The following is a 19668-nucleotide window of genomic DNA, read 5'->3' on the forward strand; positions in this document are numbered from 1 at the left end:
TTTAATTATTGACGAGCCCATTTGTGAGAGAGCTATTGAAGCATGACCAGCTCACCATAGCGTTTTCTCTAACCATAGGCTGCCACAGGGAGTGAAGAACGAAAAGTCAATGCAATCTCTGCAAGAGCAAGATGGATTTATGAGGAATTACAGGCTGGTTTATAAGGAAAAAATGATCACTTGGTCAGCAATGTAGGATTATAAGGACTGTTCTTGCACTGTCCAGGAAGGACCTAGACAGAACATGTACAATGTCACTCCAGGACGCCTTAAATCCTTTGCAACAGTGCTTTTGGGTTAGCTGTGCTACTGTCCCTGCTCTGGGCCTCTCTAAGGAGCTCCTTTCCCTTCCTCTGTCCCCAAGATGCCAGGAGATGCCTCCTGGATGAAATTCTGCAATTCTCACCCCAGAATTTGGGATGCGGGGCTGCCAGCACTGGAACTCACAAAGGTTTCCTTCTGGCAGCCTACCACAGCAGTTTAACTGAAATAAAAATATGATTTATTTTGCCAAAAACCTGCACAGCTCTTAGTAGAATGGATTTAAGAGAGGTGCCTTACACATTATTTTTGTACTCATACTTAACTTTCCTTGATGGAGCTTAGACAGACCTGGCATTTTTCCCCAATATGGAGAACTGGAAGATGTCCATCACTCATGCAGCCTGGTTCCCCTGATTAATTTATATTTTTTTTAACATATCTTTAGCCTGTCAGCTTTTCCCGGCTCACATAATCCCCTGCCCTTTCCTGGAATCTCGGAGGTGTTAGGGGTTCCTTTGAAAGCAGGCTCAGCTACTGGAGGAGTTTCCCAGCCTGGCTGGGTAAAGCCAGACATTGTTATCCTCACTCCTTTGAAGCTGCGTACCTGAGCCTGGCTTAACCGGGTCATTATTTTACTTTTCCTTGCTCAGATCTGTAACAAGCCCTTTACTGCTTGCTTTCAATTAACTCTATGAATTCAGGCGAGCAGCAATAGGAAATGCGGGCAGGGGGCAGGAGGAGCTATATAGCATTAATCAAAGGGTCGTGCAGGCGTTTTCCCAGTTTGCCCCACTTTGTTACCATAGGCTTCCACGTGATCCTGAAAACGGGGATTCTTGCCTAGAGCCTACAACAACCAACCTGTCATTGCTGGGTTTCTGTTTATCTTAATTAACAAAGGGCTAATTCCTGGCTGGCACGCAGCAGAGCAGAAAGGCAGGAGGAGACCAGGCTTGGCCATGCCACCCCTTCCTGTCACTTCAGCGAGGCTGTTCTAAGCCCCAGTACCAGGCGGCCCGCGCCAGCCCCCAAACCATGCCCAGGGCTGTGGACACAGCTGGGACATGGCCCCTGTCCCAGGGAAGGGCAGGAGATTCATAATTCATTGAGAAGTACCTACGTACCTACTGGTCAAGCCGGCAGGTTTATTTTTCCAGAGGCAGGTCTCAGACCCAGGCGTACACTGCACTGCTGGAACGGGCTGAGGGAGGGAGGGAGGAGAGGGCAGCAGCTGCTCGAGGTGAGGTTTTGGTAGCCGCCAAGAGCATCCACTGCTTCTGTGCATCCACTGGCATGAAGATGGAGCTAAGTGCAGCCTACCTAAAATCTGAAGGGGAAGGATGAGGTTCAGGGAAACCCAGCAATCCATTTTCAGTGCCTTGTCTCCTTCCTTTTCTGGGTGCAGGTGTGCTTCAGGTTAAAAGCAACCGTGGTTTGGAGTAACTTTACTGAACCACTGGAAACAGGCAGACTGCCAGGGGAAGACTGTCTTGTAGAGCCCAGCTCAGGTAGGACTGCTGCCTTTCCATGGCAGAGTAACGCAGGGCTGTGACCCAGGGGTGGTGGGAGCACGGGCTGCACCATGAAGAGGAGCCGTGCATTGCCCTGCAAAGGGCTTCACGGCATCTCCCCATGGGAGACAACTTCTGTGTCCGAGGCCAGGCTGTGGCCTGACTCACAGCATTTGATGCCAGCTGCTAGCTACGAGGGTGCACAGGCTGTGGTGTGGCTCTCTAGCTGCTGAATGGCTGCAGGGGACTTTTGTAGTAGGATGCAATTAGAGAGTGTGTGTTTTCCTTTGCTCTGGCCCATAGCAGATGTCTCTGAACCTGCCCAGCACCTCAGCCACACGTAGTGAACCAGAACATAAGGGCATTACATTTTTGGAAACAGCATGAATTTTTTTTTTTAATTTCACAAAAACAAATCCCAGCCATTAGGAATGTGTCTAGAAAACCCATTTGATATTCCATTTTTTTAAAGCAAAATATCAACAAAATGGTGAGCACGTATGGATGCTCTTGGTTAGCTGGCTGGTGAGCTAAGGGTGCTTTTTATTATTCTTGTTTCCCATGCAGTGAGCACAATGGAGTACGTGAGTTCCCCACTCTCATTATCTGATTGCCTCCAAAAATAGGTTCCTGCATATTTCATCCACCAGAAAACTTTGAGAGAGAGAAAAGACCTACTTTTCTTTTTTTTTTCCTGCCAGTTGTGCCTCAAGCCATGCAGCACTCTGAGCAGCTACTGAGCAGCTTTCGTACTTTCTCCTGCTTTGCAACGAGTCAGCTACATAGATGTCATGGCCCTGAGGGCAGCCACAGGCCTTACTGCTCCTGCCCAGCCTCTGCTGGGGCTACCTGGGCCCAGGAGCCCTATTTCAACCCAGCCTGGGGCCGTCGGTCCCTGCCCCAGCAATGCCACAGCAGTTCTGGTTTTTACGCTGGGACCCCTCGGTCGTACAGCCTTGTCTCTGGTCCTGTCTCTGGCCCCCTCTTCTTTAGCTCCTGGTGGGAGTCCCTGGATGGTCCCTGGCCCTGGTTCATCGCTTTCCATCTCGGGCTGTTGATGGACCCTGTTACAGCCCCTGACTGTGCCCGCCGTGGTCAGACCCTGCGGGACAGCACCCACCGGTGAGGGCATGGCCTGCACTGGGGTCACCCCTGGGTCCCAGCTCATCTTCCTTTGGGATCAGCTGTCCCTCACTGAGAAGCAGGAGAAACCAGCCCTGACAATGCAAGTGTGGAAAAATGATGGTAACGAACCACCTTCATCTTGTAGTATTTATGTGTGCAAGCAGTGAGCACTATTACTGGCTCTGTGCTAAGTGATCAGAAAACATCTCCTGCAGCCTGGGTCATGTGTGTTGTGGTGGCTTTGCACAAGAGCAAGAGGGAAGGGATGGAGCACACACTCCGAAGTGTTCCTGTTATAGAGCCATCTAAAAGTCTTTAAAACACCCATTTAACTATCTGTAATTTTAGTTATATAGCTTACTAATTATCTGTCTTGTGATAATGCCTGGTTCTTACAGCAAATAAAAGGCTAACGAATCCAGTCCTCTCAAGCCTTTCCGCATTTGGCACATGCTCCGTCACCCTGACCATCCCAGAGAATCCTCTCCAGTTTGTCGATCTCTCTCTCTCACTGGGGGACAAAGCTAGTCCTCCAGCCGTGAGCTTGCAAGTGCCCAGCCATGGTGAGAAACTGCTCCCCTTGGCTTGTGGTCACCCTCTGGCTAGCGCAGCCCAGCTGACAAACGAGCCCAGGTCAGCCAGGCTCACTGAGATGTTCATGTTTTCTGTGCCCGTTCACCCCCCCTCCTCTGAACTCTCCCCATCTTTCCCAAGGACACTTAAAAATAACAGCAATGCCCACCTGTGGAGCAGGTACGTCATGAGACATAATGTAGCTCCTGCACAAGGCATCACTTCATGGATGCTGGGGGGACAGGGACAAGCCTGTGAAGGTTGGAGGTACCTGCACATGAGGTAAATTGTTTGTATCTCTGAGTGAGCTGATCACAAAATGGACACAAAGCTCAGAAACAGGTTGCAGAATACAAACAAGATAGTCGTAATGATGACTGATTGTGTAACAAGTCACCTTGTTAATTCTCATTTTTCCCAAGTATAGAAATGCTGGCATTTCTATCTTTTCTTTAAAAAATAGTTGCACACCTTATGAACAGGAGAGCTGAAACCAGACCTCCATACCTCCTTACATTTTATTATTTGTCAAAAAAACATTTGGTAGAAGCAAAACTGTGACAGAACACAGATTTTTATAAATATTGCCTAAACTGCACCCTAACTTTCTCTCCTTTCCTACATCCTCCTTTCTATTTCTTACTTACTCTCTTCCTTTCATCATTTTCATTTCCTTCTGACTCTTTCTTTTATTTCTCGAAATTAGTGGTCCTTCTCCTGGTTAATTTAAGCTCCTGAAATAGCTATGAAAAAGCTTTTTTCCCCAAAGAAAAAATAAAATGCTGACATCAGAAAATAAATCACTACTAGTATTTCATATTCAGCAATGAAAGATTGACAAGGGACACAAAGAAGTTAAAATTTTAAAAGTTATTAATAGAAGTAAGTTTTTAAAAAAAGCATATTAAAAATAAAAATTATATATAAACACATATATATAAGAACAAGTAACTGCAAAATATCTACTAACTCTAATGATAACTGAGAAACAGACATCTGGAGTATCAGATTCTCAGGCTAATTCTGGATTCTCCTTATGTGAGTTAATTTTTTTCTTCAAAAAGAATTTATCGAGCACAAAAGTAAGTTTTTAAAAAAAGCATATTAAAAATAAAAATTATATATAAACACATATATATAAGAACAAGTAACTGCAAAATATCTACTAACTCTAATGATAACTGAGAAACAGACATCTGGAGTATCAGATTCTCAGGCTAATTCTGGATTCTCCTTATGTGAGTTAATTTTTTTCTTCAAAAAGAATTTATCGAGCACAAGCAGATACTCAGTTTGTCTTTGATTGCCCACAGTTTTCCCTACTGGTATTAAGTCAGGGAATACCCAGAGGAACAAATCCAAATTACGAGGTGAAATGTGGGAAAACATAGAGAGCAATTATGAGTAAAATATTAGAACTTCAGCTTTATGTTTACAAAATCTTTTCTTTTCCAAGTTTTACTCCGAGGGTGCAATTCTGCTAACTTAACCATAGCCGTGTAGGGCTGTCTGGGGTGCTGTAGAGTGTCACACCAGTCTCCAGCTGCTGCTCCAAGGTGTGTGTGTTTGGCAAGTTTTGTGCCATGGCTTTCAGCCACACGCAGATGTCTTGCGCACCTGAAACGGCATGAGTTCCCTCTGCTCAGGCACTCAAATTGCTCCCCTAGTTTTGATATTGCAAAAATGTCAGTGGCAGCCGCACAAAACTGCCCATATAAAAGGACCGGTAAAGACCAAGAAGCTTGCAGGCTTGTGTCTCCCGCCTTACTTTCCATGTAAGCAAATTATTTCAGTAGTGCCAGGAAGTGCAAAAGGAGATGGATGCATTACGGAGTAGGCAAGCGTAGTGAAAGGCAGTCCCAGAAAACCAGTCCATTACACGCCTGCACACAGCCAAGATCAGGTCCCAGCCTCAGCCCGGTGCCCCTGTGAAGAAGAGGAAGCTCACACTGTTCCTGCAGTAGCATGAGCCATGCCAACCTTTTAAGCACAACACAAAATCCCAGAGAAGCAGGTCAGCACGACAAGGAAATGAAACCCTGATGTCTTGTTTGTCTGCTAGGGGGTGAGAAAAGGTGATGCTGCTGGTTGCAAATGAAAATGGTTTTAGTACAACAGTACTCTCTGGAGGGTTTATTGTATTCACCCATCATTATTGGTGTCCTGGCATATATCGTGTGTGCTTCAGAAAGCTCAGATTCTCGACATTTCCCACATTCCTAACAGTTAAAACTGTATGATCCCCCACGGGACAGCTGGATTTGCAGTGCTATTCAGCAGTCACAAGTATTCCTCCTTGGCATTTCATGGAATACTGAGGGGATGAACTACCACAATTAAATGAAAGAAAACATTAGCATGTATTAAGAAACCAAGGGAAGATGGGGCTTTCTTACAGGACGCTCATCTGCTTGACTTTGAAATCACACAACTTCAAAGAGACTGAGCAGGAATGACAAACTGGAAATATCCTTTCCTACAAAAGGAAGGGACATACCTATATTTCATAAGCCATTAGAATCCAAATTGTGAATGCCATCAGAAGCAAAGGATGTGCAGTCTGTTAATTACAGATTAAATTTACTGACACAACACTCTTACCTGGGAATACTTATGTCACTGACAGAGATTAATGCCGTCTTTGACAACCTAACTTACTGGATGCCAGTTTTTGCTATAATCTGCCCAGCGGCTGTGTGTCCAAAGGTGTGCCTGCCTCACGTGGCTGCCTGCTGGACGAGTAACTCAGGAGTGGAAAGAAAGAAGACGAGGAAGTGAATTTTCAAGGGATCTGCTCAAGAGTTAATTTATCCATGATGTTAAACCCCACAGTAATCTGTCCTGTCCTCAGTGTGCTTTACTTGGTTGAAGTCCGGGTGGTACATGGAGCCTAATTAAGCCAGCGGACGACTCTTCCCTTACCAAATTCACCACCATTGGTTTAGGCTGTTGTTTCTTCAAGCTTCCTTTTCTCATAAAGGGGACAAGAGCATCCACAATCAGAAAAACAACACAACCCACTCCCTCTGCAAGTACCACACAAAGAAATAGGAAGTAACAAACTCCAGAGACTTCATTTGTCCCTATACTGGGATCCACTTTTTAATCCCCATTAAAAGAAATAAATCTCAGCCAGGAAGCAGCTCCAGCCCCCATTCCGCTGTTGGCCCACCTGCAAGGGCTGAGCTGGGGCAGGGCAAGGGACAAGAAGGGAGTCTTAGAGAGGGACACGAGCTGCTTTAAGCAGCACTGCCACTGCAAGAAGTACATACATAGAGGCAGGCATCTGTGAGGGACGAGAGCCATGGGCAGGGATGCATCTCGCTCCTTGCCCACCTCAGCGAGGCCTAATGGAGCATGGCCGCAGGTGAAAAGATGTTACGGAGAATGTTTTTGCCCTGTTTACGCTCCAGCAAACTTTCTTTTCCTTCCTTCTATCTAACGTCACCTGCAAGTCATTAAAGCTCGTTTGGCAGCTGTTTGCGGGGGAGACGGAGGGTTCCTGGCACTTGAAGTGCGAGGGTGCATCCCACGAAGGGGATGGCTCGGCAGTGAAGGCAGCATGCCTTTCACATGGCAGCACAGAAACAGAGGCAGCAGAAATTCATTTTACACTGAGGAAGAAATTCCAGGTACCAGGAACTTCAGCTTTACTTTGGCCAAAATTGTTTCTGTAGTTTTGTCGACTCATTTCCATACCGTAGGATTCACAGTAACAGTAGTGCCTGGGGCTGCCAGTGATGCAAATCTTCCAATGCCAGAAGTTGCCTCCCAGGATAGAAAACTAGTATTTCCTCTGTTCAAAACACTATGTGTTTTGATACAAAACTCTTTTAATAGTTTTGGTTTTATTGCCTTTGCCTTCTCTGAGTGCTTATGACACCGGATGGTAAACAAAGGCACCAGTTTCCTTATAACAAGGCTTTGCGCTGACAATACATTGCATTTATCTTCAGGCTTCACTGGAGTGCTTAGGGGGATGTCCAGCCTCCTCTGTACTGCGTTTTCTTTCTTTTCTTTTAACATGGTTTTGGAATGATCAGTGTCCCTGGGGTGTCTGTTACTCCTCTTTTGCTCTTTTTTCTCCACCTCAGAATATGCAACCCTCTTTTTTCTTGTCTTGTCTTTTTTTTTTTTTGCATTTGCCTCTTGAGAAGGTAGAAAAATCAATGGATTTGTGAAGCATGAGGTCCTTTTTTGAATGGTTTTGAGGGGTGAATATGATATAATCAAAATAATTACTTTCTCAAGTCGAATTGGCTCAGTTCTGGCTTATTACTTTTTTGAAGCTACATTTCAATACAACTCTGATCAGATCAGCCATTTTCCATAGCTAGTATTTTTGGCCTGTGTGTTATTTTAAGCTTATCATTACCATGGGACTTGAATTCATTTGGAACTCATTAATAATCAGTATAATTCCCTTTCATTAGAAATCTCTTATTCGAGTAACAGCTTGTTGTGACAATTCCCATGAAATGACCATCTCTGTAGATATACAGCTGGTGATGATGAATTAATATGTAACTTTATATTAAACTAATATTCCCCAAAATAATAAAATGCCTTAATATATTCCATGCATAGTTAATAGAAGATGAGAAGGATGAAAGGTACAAGTGGAAATAGGATCGTTTTCTTGGTTATCAGAATTCCCCTTTTTCGGTGTGGTACACTAGAGGGATTTTATGTTGCATATATATGCATCTTTCTTTGCACCATGTATTTTTCTGCCATGTATAATGGAACTCACAATGAGAAACACTGACATACCCGATGAAGACAGAGTCCTTCCCAACATTAACACAATGGCTGGCAGTTCATCATGTCTGAAGAGAAGGTTTTATAATCAAAGACATTGAAAGCCTGTGAAAGAGAGGGTTACGAAAAAAAGAGTACTTTCTTCTTGGAGCATGGACTGCAATCTTCTCTGTTTTTCTCTAAACTTTCACTAAGGAAACGTATCTATATCTTGACCCTCTTCACAAGTTGTAGTTTTTGTAGAAATACTTGTATGCAGGCTAACAAAGCCGTGCACAAGTTTTCATGCTGCTATCAGGGGGTGTCAGTATGTCACATTTCCCTGAACAATGATGGGCTGTAGAGGGGGAAGAGATTTTAAGTAGCTTTGAAAGAACGTGGAACAATTCCCTTGTTTTGTATCTCTTCCATGTGTGTACCTACTCCACCATGTGACAGAAAACAAACACACGCAATCGTTCTGGCTAAATTTGGTGCGACTGAGATTTAAGAAAGAGCCTTTTCTATAGCCACCCTTCTGCTGATAACTTTTGAATTCTTTTCTGGAAGACGAGGAGGAAAAGAGCAGTTAGCCAAAGCTGGGTCTGGAAGCAGATCCCCATATTGGAAGGAGGGGGAGGACAGGGGCAAGAGCATGTCTCATGAGCAATTCATTGCCTGTTTTGCTGTTCAGCTTGATCCTACTTCAAAGGTGGCATCTCTGGGCAAAAGTTTCTTTCAAATGTGTGCAGTCACCGGTAGCATTTCTGTTGCAAGAGATCAGGCCATTTTCTCAAGAAACTTATGACTGCCTCTAATAGGGTTTGATGACTCCACTTTCAGATTACTTCTATCATTCCTTCTACCTCCGTGGCTGGATGGAATAGGAGGCTGCCATTAAGCCATTCATATTGGCTTTAAATGTTGACGTGATCCACGGGAAAATAATTCCTGCTGCACCAATGGCCGTACCAAAGCAGCAATGGCTCTGTGCCAGGCAAAGCGCTGCATCTCATCTGCCCAAATGTACTGTGGGCAATTCTCTGCAAACTGGTCATCTAAACCCTTCCTCGGCCCATGGCAATGAGTCTTCTCTTTCTAAAGTGGGCATTTCTACTGAGTTTGTCTCAAATAACTCCCACCCTGGAAGTGCCAGTTTCTCCCTATGTACCACGGTGGAAACCTAGCTGGCGCCTTGGGTAGGGGCAGCTGCCCCGTGGGAGTTACTGCTGGGAGAAGTCGGTCCCACCCCCGGTGATAGTGCCCTGGGACCTCCCTTCAGTTTTCAGCATGAGGAGACGTAGCTCCTGATAAAGCAAAGAGTTTCCTTAGACTCTTCCACAGCTCAGATGCACTGTGAGGAAAGAGACCTTCATCCTCCTAATGAGCAAATGTGTTCAGAGTAAATGCACTCCTTGAAGGGCGTTAATGCTTTAATCACCACTGGCTAATGAGCCTGAACTTGCACCTTGTACTAGATACTAATCAGATTCCTCCTTCTGTACTCTCTAAAGCAGTGCATTTCGGTCTGCCAGCTGGCAGCGATGCTATTTAAAAATAACCGCACATGGGTGTTCTTATTCAATATTTCTGTCACAGGAGTTGGTAAAGGTCTAGTCCCAGGCAAGACTGGGACCCATTTTAATATGCATTGCATTCTTAATTTCTTTTGAGGTTATTATTAACTTATTCCATTTACAAAATCAAATAATAAGCCTTTTAATTGAAGAGTAACTATTTCTTGTATAATGTAATTTGATTTTTTTCCCTCCAAATTTTGAAATACTTTGGTCCTGTTTTTTTCCATAATCATTTGCATAATCTACAACACTTTCAGGACTTTCTTACTTTGCATAAATCAATTTAGCTTCTTGTTCACCTCATCACTTTCAAGGGGATTCTTTTCTGCTTTACTGGACTTAAATTAATCCTCTGGAGGAAGCAGTGTCATGACATGGCCAGCATCAAAATCTGCATAATGAAACCAATTTTTTCCATTTAAATTGGCACTCGAGAATATCACTGCTCATTAGCAGACTTTAGATCTTTTATTTCATTTTAAGTGAGAAAGACAAGCATCCTTTCCCTAATATGAGTTTCTTGCATACGAATTTATTCAGAGACCTTTAAATTTATGGCAGTGCAAGTTAGGTGCCTACATACCTTTAAAAAACAAGTCTATGTGATTTGTAGAGTATTAAAATCGCTAGCAAGACCATCAAAATTGCCATGCTTGATCAGAGCGGTGGTCTGCCTGGTTTGGTTTCTCTCTGGGGTCAAAACTGATCTGAGATGGCTGAATAATGGATGGATATGGAATCACTTATGATGAAAGGGAAATTTCTTCCTAATTCCGGGCACTCAGCAGATGCTTTTGCTGGTGATGACCTTAGATGAGGCTTAATATGAAATCTGTACTGAAACTTATAACTGAGAGGAGTGCTTAGCATAACAGAAGGAGAGCATCAGAAAAGAAGCTCTTAGGCTGGAAGGGGGTGAGATGCAAAATCTGTGTTGCTTGTCTCTTGGGTACTAGTACACAGCTGCAAAGCAGCCACATCTGTTTCACTAGAAGTCTCCAGGGCTGTTTAGCCTTCCAGGGTAGATGCCCTCACACCTTCCTGCAGTCTGAAGGCTTTATCATTAATAATTCTGTATTTATCTTTCACAGTTTCAGAAGAAATATCTGTCTGTGGGGAGGAAGAGCACTTCTTGCTCTTGGTCTTGTAACACAGCTGCAGGATGGTGCAGCTTGACCTCCTCATGCGCGTGTAGTCGTGGTCAGGCTCAAGAGCCAGAGGCTGCCCACTGTTGGCTTGTCTCTATGGCCTTGCTTCAGGCCCCGATATGCCTGTCATGCATGACTCAACTAAGGCTTCCGCAGACAATGCTACTGATTTAATGATCCCAGGCAATCTGTGGTCCACACTGACCTTTTCCATTCTGTCCTGTCACATTTCCTTGCAAAATACATGATTTACTGGTTTCAGTCCAGTTGTCAAAAGTAACATTCTCTTTCTTTGTAAGATGAAGATTTTTTCCTTGACTTTGCTTGCAACTCGCTGTTTCCATTTGAGTATTTTACAGGATCAAGTAGCAATGATATCTGCTTGCCTTTTGTTAAGTTTCCTGGGTTATGAATGAGAAGTTGCTTTTGTCTGCCAAATACGATGATAAAGAGCATTTAAACACCTGGAAGAAAGTGTTGGTGCACCTACTTCTCCTGCATAAATGTGTGTTTTCCAATCATCGACTATTTCTTTGTCATTCATATGATGTACTAGGAACACAACAGAATAAACTGAACACAGGGAGCCTCTGATAAGAAAATACACATTTCAGAAACAGCATTGAAGGTTATATTTAATTTGGTAACCTTTGTGAAAGGCTTTTTTTAAATTACTTTCCTAGTTAGTATGTAGTACTCCAAAATAAATGCCTTTGATTTTAGAAATTGTCAGAGGAAATGAATAATTTTACCACAATTGTTAAATGTCTTGTTTGTCTTATGTATTCAGTGCTGAATAAAAATATCTGTTTATGCAAATTTTATTTATGCTAAGTCTTGAAAAAGATTTACATGATAGAAAAATGGAAGACATGGTGATCTTTTTTTTTGCAAGACACGTTAAAAACAAAGCTTCTGTCTGACATATTTCAAGGTTCACATTTTTGTTTCTTCTTCCATCAGTCTTCCCCTAATTCCCTCATCGGCTGCAAAATAAACATAGGAGCAAAGTAAGTGGTTTTGACCTGAAATCAGCATTATTTTCTAGTTTATTTATCAAATGTTTTTCAAATGAGATACCTCGGCTGGTCAGATGTATAACTGAATAGAATTAATCCTTTTTGGAAAATGTATCCTATTTATCCCAATATCTTTTGAGAGCTGTATTTGTGAAGGCACTCACATTTTCTGCACTCACGGACAAGGTGCCTGGAGCTGGGGCGAAAGGAGAACAGCATGGATATGACAGCCCATCAGCTGGACACTGGCAGGGTGGAGACGGGGAAGCTGAGTTTGGTTCCTTCACCCTGTGTTGTTTCAGAGCTTATGTTGTAGTTACTGGATAAAATGGTTAGTGCATGTAAAGGCATGGCGTAACTTGGACCCAAATCTTCCATTTCCTTGGTGACTATGCCAGACCCTTGGCAAAAGGGGAGTAGCCATGCTATTGAAAGGCAGGGCTTTGCTCAGCCCTTTGGATAAATGTTGGTAAAGCATCCATACACTGCACAGCGCTGACCTGTGGATAGAGGCACCTGCCAGAGTGATGCAGGATTTTGGATACAGCCTTGCAGTCAGCATTTTCTCTCTGTCAGCCTTGAGCATCCTCCTGCTGACAGTATTATCTCTAGGTGCTCCCTGTTCAGGCTGCTGTTTCCTTAGTCCCTAACCCTCTCCAAACCCTGCACAACAGGGAGCACAGGGCTGGCGGTTCCCTTTCATGTCTGTATTGGAAAACATTGAATCGCACTGGCTGAGAATAAAGAATTTGCCTTCTACCGGCTCTTAGGTTTCAGCCAGAAGAAAACTATTTGACCATTTTATGCCATTGTGAAGAGCAGATCCTTGGACCATGGGGGTGCAAGAAGGACAGTATGCTGCAAAACAGTAAAAAAGCCTACTGCAAAAAAGTTACGGGCCTAGTAGAGCTGGAGCTCCTACGGTCAGGATGGAAACTCCTCTATCTCCCTGAGGTCAGCTGATTGTAGTAGTTAGAAGCCGGAAAAAGATCCTGCTACAGAGCAGTCAACTATGGCAGACTCTAATACTGTTTTTTTTCTTCTATTTGTTTTAGGCTTTCAAATAAAAACAGAAAGCATGCTTTTCATCCCAGGAGCTTTCACTCTAATGGGCTGTTAATGAGCTATCAATTACTTATGCAAAAGGAAATACACACACATTACCATTCCTTAGCTGAAGGTTTGCTGTGTTTAAATGTTGGGGGCTATACCCTCCTCACCTGGATCACCGGCCCTACATACATCTTCATCTGCATTCACTCTGTTACAAGGTCTAGCATGTAACACTTCAAGCAAGATTGCATACCTCAGGTTCGTGGACTCATGCTCTAATCTCATGCAACATTGGCAATTCCTTGGGTAAGTTGGTATGTAGCACTTCTCTGCTGTCAAACAGTCGCAGTGTATTAATCAGTCCTCAAGCCCTCTTGTGAAGCACGCTAGCTGTTAATTTTATTTCTGGAGGCACCGTCTCCTTCTTGACTGTGGATTCTTGAATTACAATGGCTAAAAAGCATTTCTGTCCATTCACAAGGGGACCAGAAGCTAAACTTTCTTCCACCCAGCCTTTGTCATCCACACAGTGAGGAGTGATCATTGTCATGAGCTTGACCTCGTAATGAAATCGGTGACCTTGAAGATGGCACAGGCAATACAAATCCTCTTGTTCACCCCAAGTTTAGAAGCTGTTTGCCTGACTCCTTTGATCAGCTCCCTCATGAATGAGGAGCCCTCAGCAAGTCCTGCCTGAACCACTTAAGTCGCTCCCTCCCATATGGCGCAGAGGAAGCATCTGTGTGGCCCAGGAGTATCAGGACACAGATTGCTAAGCTCAGTGCTCCGGCTGCTATGGATACTTTTCTTTCCTCAGGGTCCTCTCCTACATTTCCCCGCATATTCCAGTTCCTATTAACCCTGTAGTTGTCCCTGGGGTAGCCTCCAGCCTGGAGGATCAATGGTGTCCTACCACCCGTTGCCTTCCCTGCCCCATCTCCTTTACTGCCACCTTTCAGAGCTCCCCACGCCAAGGCTGCCTGAGCAGAGCAGCACACAGAGGTGCTGGTAGAGGGAGTAAAAATCAAACAGAAAATGTAAAACAGTATAGAAAGGAAAAGTTTTGTTTTAAAAATGCATTGTTTTTTCCTGGATTTGTGTGTGTATGCGTGTGTGTGTCTGTGTGTGTAACTAGACCATGTCAAACAAGCTTAACATCCTGGAATTAGCCAGGCTGCTAAGGGTTAAGGTATTTATGAACTTGTTAAGAGATAGAAACATTATGCGCTGTTCACAGTGCTTAATTTTAACTGCCACACTAGAGAGAATCTTTGATTACATTATCAGTTTATTCTCATTGAAAGTTAGTTGTTGTATCTTTTTTTTTTACAGGGCCATTTCTGTGTTAGAAAAGATATTTCTCCTAATTGACTGGAAATGGAGGATTTTAATTAGCCAACCTTTTCATGCAGAGGATTCCAGCTGCTTAAATCCTGGGCCAGTATAGGGTTAAATGTCAGTCTAAAAGATTAATGACTTAACTGAAAACATTTTATCACAGATACAGAAAATAAATCCTGTTCCCAGCGAGCCACAAACCATGTGTGCCATTGAGGAAAGGAACTGCACAAACCAATAACAACTGATTGCTCCCACACCGGCAAATGGCAGCAATAAGACAAAAATCATTATAAGGATCAAAGTCGCTGAGCTCCTTGTCCACCGCTGATGCTGTGGGGCTGAAATATGAGGTGTGTTGCCTACCTAGGGGTGACTTTCTCTGGAGACACTCAGAGCCTGTGCCCTCAGCTGGCCTTCTCAGCACAGGAAAGTAGGGATACATGCTTCCATGTCAGGTTTATGTGAGTGAGAATACCCTGTGCTGCTGCAGCAAGCAAGCAGGTGCTGGTTTTTATCCAGAGTTTAAAGCTCTGGTTTGGATACTCAGAGGCTGCTGCTGGGATGGACGCGATATGGACGTTGAGCTTCAGAGCCCCAGCCAGACACATACTGAGGAACCAAATGTATAAAATTTACAGCAGCTCTGAATTAAACAATTTTTTTAAAATTTCCAATTTCTCCTCCTTCCTTAAAAGTAAAAAAAATAACCCTACCACCCCACCTTTCCCCACACACTTTCCCATTCCTTGTATCATTCAACACATAGCTGGCTGCGGCTATAACAAGATGTAGCAAATGATGCACCTATTGACTGACAGGGGAGTCTGGAGAACATGCAGGAGCAAAATGGACAGAAATCTCTCCTGGAGCACAAACATTTAGCAGTTATGAGAACAGCACACTGAGTATTACATAAATGTTAGGCCGCATGTGTTTTAAGGCTTGCTTGCCCATGGATAAGGAAATTAATCTGATGTTTAGATTCGGTTCGTGTCTGCACACTGTAAGTATGGATCTAGTGGCTTTTTGGCCAGAAATGAAATCAAAGATGCTCAAAACCACAAGCTTTAAAATGTTCTCTCTTTCCCAGGACTAAATCCCTAAGGTGTTCATTGCTAAACAGGCAAAACTTTGTCTCGGTGAGGACAGAAAAATTTCACTCCTTCACCCACAGAAAAATGTATCTTGGCTGGGTGGATGACTCCTCTGAAACTGCTGCTTCACTGTGAACGTTGACCTGCTCAGGAAAAAACGTATATATAAATAAGTCCTTCAGCACAAGAACTGCATCATCTTACATTAGACTTTCATTTTTCAATGCAAGACTTTGCTCCGTAATTTTGCAAAAGTAGCTCTCAGTAGTAGGAGCCATCTTTATTCTAGCAGGCTGAGGGGCATAAAAAGTCCTGATCCTCAAAGAAGGCCCTGTACACCAATACCACGGACATACACAAAACCCCCACCTACTTCAAAAATACTAGGCTGCAAAAACCAGGCACTGAAAGGAAGAGACAGCGTGACAGTTGTTTGGACAACTTTAATTCAGTCCACTTGCATGACTGTGTTAAGGCACAGTCTTACACAGCCTTTCTCCCTCGGTTCCCTGCACTGTGCAGAGCATGGGGAGAAGGTAAGGCACTCGTTGAGCAGATGGTCAATATTTTATTTTATTTCCTTTTCTCTCCAGTTTGTAGCCCCAGGGCTTGTCTACTGCAGACTTTTCATACCAGCTCTGAATAAAGATGTGTCTATTTTCCCCTGGCCTTTTCTATAGCCTTCATCATTATTACTTCTGACTGCTTCAGACACTGGTTTATTTTCACTGGCTTGTAGATACTGCCTCCTTTGGTGGGTGGAGGATTGAGGCATTGGGAGATCAAGGACAGGGTAGTGTGTGCCTGACTGAGGCAGCTGGACCTACTTTCCCTTGAGCAGCACACTCAGCAGTAGGCTAACTGTTCAGGCCGTTGCTCCCATCTACTTCAGCTGCAGGTATTACCATATCTGTGGCAGGGCAGGGTGGGAAAGAAAAGAAAAGATGGAGCTCCAGACTGGTCCCATAGAAAAAGGGGGAGCTCAAATTCACGACAGTAGGCTTAAGTGACTGGACTTTGCAGTGATGAAGAAAATAATCAAAAGATGATTAAAAACTAACCAGACACCAGTTGGTACTGCTGCACTATGGACAGCCTGTAACAAAAGCTCTGCCAGGCGTCAGCTGCCGTTGCGCACTGGGGAGTGCCAGGCTGGGGCAGGTCAGAGGAATTTAACCTGTCCCAATGCGGTGCACAGTTTTTGTTTCCCAAGAACAAAGCCTGTGTGGAAAGACTTGCCCCATCATGCAGCCCAGCACAGCTGCCCGCTCCTGTCACAGCTGGAGGGTCTCCTCAGCCAGGTCCCACCAACAGGAGATCTGCATGCACTGCAAGGGGTGAAGGGGCAGCAACGCCTTGTGTGGGAAGGGGTCCCGCTGGGACATCCTTGGGTCCCAATTCTCCTGCACTCTTTCCTGAAGTAATGAGCTGTAAGAAGGAATCTTCTTTTTACAGAAAGTTACACAAAGGAGCTACACAAGTTCTTTGATTCTGCCTTTGCATTCCAAAATATACAAGTTTCTTCCTGATACTGTATGATCTTCAGTTACCATACAAAATAAGTTATCTGCAGGAGAACGAGGGCAAGCTGAAAGCTTATTTATCACCCAACCATTATAATGTGGTTGATGATCAAACAACCTGTGAAGCTGAGATAATTTTCTTCATCTTCAAGTAGCCACTGGAAAGCCTCATTACATGCCTGAAGTTGCATTGCTTAGCAACAACATTTTAGAAATTCAAGTTATCAGCATGATCACTAATAAGACAGTAAGCTGCAAAAGAATCCTGAATAAACTAGATGCATTTGCATTTCAAAATAAATGAGAGTAAATGTCAGATTGTGTTTTGGAGTATACGAACTCTTCTTAGCATAGATATATTGCATTTACTCAAGCATTTGTACGATGGAGACAAATCTGAAATATTTCTAAAGTTTTATAAATACAGCATGTCTGGGAGCTCCAGATATTTTACTACTCTTTGACTGTTAACTTTAGCTAGAGAAGTCTGTGATCAGAAAAACATGCTGTCAAAGTATGGCACACACAAGAACAATTAGAAGTGGTATTTTCCACAGCAGGACACGACTATGAACAGGAGTTTCTGAACAATGAAGGTACAATTATCATGCTGCAACGCACAGGATCCATTTGAAGGACCATTTGGTTTATTCAACCATATTTGGGAACACTTTTTTAAACTTTACAAATACTCAGAGAAGAAATCTGTTAAATGTCATATGAAAAACCTTTGTGGCCTCTGTGTAAAAATGTAGACAGTTAAGAGTGACATGGTTCACAAAGCCAGAGTAAGTCTGGGACTTTTCTGTAGCCCTGGATTTCTGGTGAAACGTACAGAAAACAGAGACATAGGAATGCTCAGTGAAAGTAAAGTGAACGATAGCCCAAGCCTATCGGTGACATGTTGCCTTTCTCACCTGGTCATAATATTGAGCTGATCAGATACCAAGGACAAAAGGACCTGTCAGAGACCATGAAGCAGCTGGTTTGAACGTGTCCTCATTTTGTCTCCAGAGGATTGATCCTGAAACCTTTCCTTCACTCATTCACTCACAGGAATAGCATCTAGGGGAAAACCCCCGCTTATTCCTGTTCCCTCTACAAGCAAGCCTCACTTACCTTGAAGGCAGAGAAGAGACATTGTCTTACCTACCTACTTGTAGCGAGTAGGCGCATTCTCTAGCCACCATGTGTATGAATATTCAGGCATTTCCAAAACATGCCACATCCCACCTGTGCAAAACCTCCTCTGGCTGCAGAGGAGGCCTCCTGGCAAGCTTTGACTCATTGCTTCAAAATGCACTCACCGAACTAGAAGAGATTAATTTCTTTTTCTAAGAGCGCCACTGGGGACAAGCGAAGCCAAGCACAGCAGTGATGGCTCTGAGAGCGAGATGCACAGGAATGACCTCAGAAGAGCACTAAGGGTGTGAGGGGAAGCACACAGAAGGGAAGAGTGGCCGGGGTGAAGGTTACCCATGAACCTCACCTAGCCCTCCACAGCAGCATCTGAGGTGACCATTCAGGGCACCTTCTATCCCATGGATCCCCTTGCCTTATGTAGGACCTGGGACACAAGATGGGCAGTATTCACACGAACAATAGTTGAAACTCTCAGCTTTATTTAGTAAACACCAATCTTTATTCATATTAGGCCTGAATTACTAGCTTCACCATAAGTTTATTCACTGCGGTTGATCTCAATGATTTTGCAAGTTATCTTTCCAGAGCACTTTTGAGGTGCAAGGAAAAAGGGCTGGATAGTCAGGTTTTACTGTTGGGAGACTGATGCACAGAGACATTAATCGGGGTGCTCAGTCTGAGAGGTCTAAAAGGTGACTTCTCAGAGCTCTCGGCAATATGTACCGCTCTCCTGTGTCCAGAGCACGGCTCATCTCCGTTATGTTGGCAGCCACAACTTCTCAGCACTTCTCCAGTCAAGCGTCAGGGTCTCAAGCTTAGCAGTTAGGGATTAGCTGAGAAAAGTTTGTCTTCAGAGTCTTGCCTTTACTTAATGGGACATGTCAGATAAGCTTAGCAAGAGACAAGGAAGGCTACTGACCCTGCCTAGACCACAAATCCCCTTTTGCACCCCCAATGGAGAGATCTTATTCCTTTAGCAGTGTTAAGATCTGTACTTGTACAGACTGTATTTTTGCAATTCTACCCAGGATGAGTTAGATACTTCCTTCCCAACTTCCTCCCAAGAAAAGAACAAGACTCATCCTTCAGGCTTTCTTTTAGTATTAGTTGTCAGCAAATAAAGACAAATTCCAAGCCAAGTTTTCTCAGTCCGGAGGTCATTCAGTGGGAGAGTTCTTTTCCCTGCAAGGGAAGAACATGAATCCAAATGACAGGCAAACATATCTGAAGGAGAAAAAAAGAGCTTGGCCTTGCAAAAGGGACAGAGGTAAGGTTGTTCGGATACTTCAAGAATATGAAGATGCATAGTTTAAATGCCATGCTTCTTTCAAAGCGTGTTTTCAAAACACTTTCTGTAAAGTACAGAATTATTGTTTTGCTGTAGCATTCAGGCCTTTTCCAACCTAAAGACCTAGCCTGAAGTTATTCCGTCCTGCAAGCAGATACTATTTTATTTTATATTTTTTAGGAAAAAAAGTAGAATCATAGAATCATAGAATCATAGAATCATTGAGGTTGGAAAAGACCTCTAAGATCATCGAGTCCAACCGTCAA

The sequence above is a fragment of the Aptenodytes forsteri genome, unplaced genomic scaffold (genome assembly GCF_000699145.1).
Source record: "Aptenodytes forsteri isolate BGI_AS27 unplaced genomic scaffold, ASM69914v1 Scaffold217, whole genome shotgun sequence".
NCBI classification, from domain to species: Eukaryota; Metazoa; Chordata; class Aves; order Sphenisciformes; family Spheniscidae; genus Aptenodytes; species Aptenodytes forsteri.